Source organism: Palaemon carinicauda, chromosome 36 (assembly GCF_036898095.1).
Source record: "Palaemon carinicauda isolate YSFRI2023 chromosome 36, ASM3689809v2, whole genome shotgun sequence".
In the NCBI taxonomy this organism is placed as follows: domain Eukaryota; kingdom Metazoa; phylum Arthropoda; class Malacostraca; order Decapoda; family Palaemonidae; genus Palaemon; species Palaemon carinicauda.
Window position 1 is genome coordinate 18,061,493 of NC_090760.1, and position 6,000 is coordinate 18,067,492.

General features: G+C 32.9%; 1 pseudogene; it reads right to left on the reverse strand.

Moving 5' to 3' along the window:
- Positions 1–6,000, reverse strand: part of LOC137628504 (protein bicaudal C homolog 1-B-like) — a 72,676-nt pseudogene that overhangs the window by 66,114 nt on the left and 562 nt on the right.

The window sequence follows — 6,000 nt, forward strand, 5'->3', positions numbered from 1 at the left end:
ATTATATATATATATATATATATATATATATATATATATATATTTATATATATATATATATATATATATATATATATATATATATATATATATAATATAACATATTCTCCTACTTCATTAACTTATAGTTCCATCAATCAGGTGCATTTTAAATGACAGTACACTGAGTATACTGTAAGATCGGACACCCATTTGAAGTACGCAATTTCTCTGTTATCTAGAATGGATCTGGAATTCTCTTAATGCTTCTTGTTTCTATAATTATTGCTGCTCCAATTAGTATAGTAACAGTACATTACTTTCCCTCACTCTATCATATTTGTTGTCATGAGGCTTTGGTGTAAATTAAAACATTGAGTAGAATATATATATATATATATATATATATATATATATATATATATATATATATATATATATATATATATATATATATATATATATATATTGAACTTAGGAATTAAGAAAGTTTGTGTATGAACGGCCATAGAGAGACCATAAACAGATGCAAGTAGAGGGAAGTGTCTGAGGCCTTTGTTCTGTAGTGAACTAATAACAGCTGGTGATTTTATATATATATATATATATATATATATATATATATATATATATATATATATATCACATTCCCTTTTTGGGTGGGAATACCTTAACATTGTGAAATGGTTTGTATATCGCCATGATTAGTAAAGCTTTACTAGTCAGGGACACCCATGCTAAATTGGTTTGCTGTGAGCGGTCAGACAAAAGTCTCCCACCATCACCAATCCGCAGTGATGAAAACGGGCCAAACCTAAGTCATGAGAGAGGTCATCTTTGAGGCATTTTTCCTACAGCGGACTAGAAGTGGCTACATTTGTACAGCTGTACAGTATTTTACATCATGGTTAACTACATGGAAAGAAATTATAAAGTTAAAAACCATAATCAGGTTTTAAATAAATCTTGAAGTGAAGCAAATCTTGATTGTCCAGTAATGAGACTAATTATTATTATTATTATTATTATTATTATTATTACTGGCTAAGCTACGACTCTAGTTGGAAAAGCAGAATGGTATAAGGTCAAGAACTCCAACAGGGGAAAATTAGCCCAGTAAGGAAAGGAAATAAACAACAAGAGAACATACGTAGATACCCTAAATATTTGCAGAAACACATTAAATGTAAAATCATATTTAAAGCTTTCAGTTATAAAAAAAAAAAAAAAAAAAAAAAGCTGTTCTCAACAAGAGTACACTACAACGGAGATTTAGCATTAGTTGGTGACGTCATGAATTTCTTTTTCCGTGTTTATCAAAGACAGTAAAGGGCTTTGTTTGCGTGTCGAGAGAGAGAGAGCAGCATGAAATTTGGAAATGCCAAATTACCTTTATTTTTACCAAAGTTTGTGGTGCTCGTTTTGAATGTCAATGTAATAGTTACTACTATGCATTTCTGGCAAAAAAATATCGTGGTTTTCTTTAATATCTCCCATACTAATTACTTGATCGGATTGGTACTTTGACTCCCCCTAATTTCTGATACGATAATGCATTTCGAATCCCGATAATTAAGGTGTTTACTCGTGTAATAATAAAGCTTAAGTCAAGTGAATCGAGTAAGTAAGCAAAGCAATTCGAATACTTACACTCCCCCGTCCTTCCCCCCCCCCCCCCCCCCCCCCCGGGTCTAGAGTCGGACTCTAGACCCTCCTATCCCTCCAGTAACCCCCTTTCCTAGTCTCTCCTGCGTCGCTTACTCTACCTTTTCTGTAACCTATTATATTTGTTAATAACTGATATGTTGAATTCTTGTTATAATTCTTATTAACATTTCATGATATTTTTGATGGGCTCTACCTCCTTGAATAAACAATAGCTGTAGAATACAAACAAAATTATACTGGTACACAAATAAATATAGTATTTAAAACTATGATAAAAAAAGATCTACTAACTACATAATTTGTTGGATTGATACACAGACACACACACACACACACACACACACACACACACACACATATATATATATATATATATATATATATATATATATATATATATATATATATATATAAGATGTGATTACCAAGCAATTCTTCTTCACCCGAGGGGTTAACTACTACACTGTAATTGTTCAGTGGCTACTTTCCTCTTGGTCTATGGTAAGCAGCTCTTCTAGGAGGACACTCCAAAATCAAACCATTGTTCTCTAGTCTTGGATAGTGCCATAGCCTCTGTACCATGGTCTTCAACTGTCTTGGGTTAGAGTTCTCTTGCTTGAGGGTACACTCGGGCACACTTCTATCTAATTTCTCTTCCTCTTGTTTTGTTAAAGCATTTTTAGTTTATATAGGAAATATATATTTTAATGTTGTTACTATTCTTAGAATATTTAATTTTTTCCTTGTTTCCTTTTCTCACTGGGCTATTTTCCCCTGTTTGGGTCCCTGGGCTTATATCATCATGCTTTTCCAACTAGGGTTGTAGCTTAGCAATTGATAATAATGTGAATGATAGGGTAAATATTAAGATTTACTAATTCAGTAATATGCTTGTTTCCTTTATCACTTTGTGTTATTGTGTGTGTCCAACAAACTTGATGCTTCTCTTACACTCAAAGACTAATCCTTAGTTTATTGCCAGCGTGTTCCATTTGGTATATGGAATCGAGACTTAACGCAAATGCATTTCTGCATTTACGGGGCAAAGTAACATACCAGTCATGAATATGTTGGGGAAAACCTCGTTCAAACAAACTCTGAGATAACAAACTTCTTAGCCATGAACCATATCAGATACCCAAATTATGATTGTTAATGGCAAAGTGACCAAATACAACGTAAAATTTTCTGTCAATTTATATAATACTTGTTCACATTTCCTCTACTTTTCAAGGAGGCAAAGCCCATAAATCCTGCCTTAGGGAAACAAGTTTCATTTTCGCGCAGTTAGAAGAAGCCCTCAGGTCAGGTTCATCAAGGTGTATAAATAGGCTAAAGGCTATAAACTCTTTATATACCCTGACGAAATACAATATCATGAAATGTTAATAATAATTATAACAAGAATCTAACATATCATTTATTAACAAATATAACAGGTTACATAAAAGGTAGAGTAAGCGACGCCGAAGAGATTTGGAAAGGGGGTTACTGGAGGGATAGGAGGAGGGTATAGGCCTAGGGAAGAAGGGCGGGGGAGTGTAAGTATTCGAATTACACGAGAAACACCTAATTTAACGGGATTTGAATATTCGTTATTGTATAAAAAAAATTAAGGGGAGGTCTATAAAGTGTTGTGTCAAAGTACCATTCTTATCAAGTAATTAGCATGGGAGATATTAAAGAAAACACTATTTTTGGCCAGAAATTCATAGTAGTTTACTGAAATTCTCTCTCTCTCTCTCTCTCTCTCTCTCTCTCTCTCTCTCTCTCTCTCTCTCTCTCTCTCTCTCTCTATATATATATATATATATATATATATATATATATATATATATATATATATATATATATATATATATATATATGAGTGTGTTTGTTAAAAAGATTATGTAAACTAAGGAAAAGAAAGTAATATGGATTAATTTGATTAACTTTGTTTCTTATATGGGCCATTTTAACAAACACATTTAATATAGCACCTTTACCGATTATATTGAACAGATATATTGCAGTTAGAATATATATATATATATATATATATATATATATATATATATATATATGTATGTATATATATATACTAAATCTATTTTAGTCTCTTAAACATGTGGTGTTTTACTTACAAGTAATATCAACGCATTAATCGTTATCTCATATATGACGAATTAAAGATGTCCTTTGTCCATTAACCAAATTATTCCTAGACATTATGTCGCGTAAACAAATGATGGTGGGACTATTCATGATCTATGTGATAATAAACACCTTTGCTCGAGAGAGAGAGAGAGAGAGAGAGAGAGAGAGAGAGAGAGAGTTGTTGGGGAGAGTGGTTGAACCTAATATGGTAAATGTATGTTTGTGTAGATAGATGGTGAGATTACGCAGGCATTTATGAAATATATAATAGGAAAGAGATTAAAACATTAAAATCCATTTCACAAGAACCACAAACTCATATTAGGCCTGCTTCATCATCGGGATTAACCCTAGGAGGTCCTGTTGTAGGATAGGTCGCTTCACATCACACGCGACCTTTGTTCTCTTGCGATAGAGAACGTATCTGAGAATACTGAGTCATTGGTTTAATCTTGTAGATTCTAGACCGATATGCAGTCTGGCCCCATCCGTGAGTCTTACAAATAAATAGTGTATATATATATATATATATATATATATATATATATATATATATATATATATATATATATATATATATATATATATACATACAGTATATATATATATATATATATATATATATATATATATATATATATACATACAGTATATATATATTTTATGTGTGTGTGTGTAAATAAACAACCAATGCTCTCGGTGGTCGATGTGGTAACGTCCCTGACTGGTGAACGCCAAACTGGGGTTCGAGTCCCGCTCAAACTCGTTAGTTCCTTTGGTTGCTGCAACCTCATCATCCTTGTGAGCCAAGGACGGGAGTTTGTGGGGAGCCTATAGGTCTATCTGCTGAGTCCTCAGCAGCCATTGCTTGGCCCTCCTCGGTCCCAGCTTGGGTGGACAGGGGCCTTGGTCGCTGATCATATGTAATATGGTCAGTCTCTAGGGCATTGTCCTGTTCGATAGGGCAAGGTCACTGTCCCTTGCCTCCGCCATTCATGGGCGGTCTTTAAACCTTTAAACATGTGAAACGTACTTAGGTTTTGGCCATTTTTAATCACCACGCTGCCTACTGCGGATTGGTGATGGTGGGAGACTTAAGTCTGATCGCTCACAGTAAACCGATCCAGTATGGGAAGCCTCTCACCACGTTAGGGTATTCGATCTCATTAAGGATATATATATATATATATATATATATATATATATATATATATATATATATATATATATATATATATATATATATATATATGTGTGTGTGTGTGTGTGTGTGTGTGTGTGTGTGTATTGTGGCTTGTTTATATCATAAGGATTCTATTGCTTGTTCAATAATATATTGTTTATTTGGTAATTGGTCTGAAGAACTTACAATTATTGACTAGTATTTAAAACATTTCAGATTTAAAAAACGTATTAAAATGATTAAAACTGTGTACATATTCAACCACTGCCAGCGAAACTGCCTGTCCTCTAAATGTGATAAAATGTGTTAGTGATTTAAATTTCTCCTTAAAGAACAACTATGTCCATTGTGCTATTGTTCGTTCGTTTGTTCTATCAGAATGCGGTACAAGAAAGGGGGGAGGGGGAGAGAGGCGCTTATAACTTGACAACCGTCCGTTGTTATAAGCATTGCCATATCAGGTGACGTTTGCAAGATTACTAACAAGAAAAATCTTTCGTCATGACTTCATTTTAAAGGTTTATTTCGTCTGATAGAAGATATAATTCTTAAAATTATTAAAAGTTACATTTTATGAACGCTTAATTAATTATTAGCTGTTTAGTATTTAATATTATCGCCTAATTGTACCTGGTAGGGCTACCCCCGGTCCAGCACAATGAAAGCAAGTTATTGGAAAAATCTTTCGTCATGACTTAATTTTAAAGTTTTATTTCGTCTGATAAAAGATATAATTCTTATAATTATTAAAAGTAACATTAAATGAACGCTTAACTAATTATTAGCTGTTTGGTATTTAATATTATCGCTTAATTGTACCTGGTAGGGCTACCCCCGGTCCAGCACAATGAAAGCAAGTTATTGGAAAAATCTTTCGTCATGACTTAATTTTAAAGGTTTATTTCGTCTGATAAAAGATATAATTCTTAAAATCATTAAAAGTTACATTTCATAAACGCTTAACTAATTAGCTGGTTTGGTATTTAATATTATCGCCTAATTGTACCTGGTAGGGCTACCCCCAAATGAAG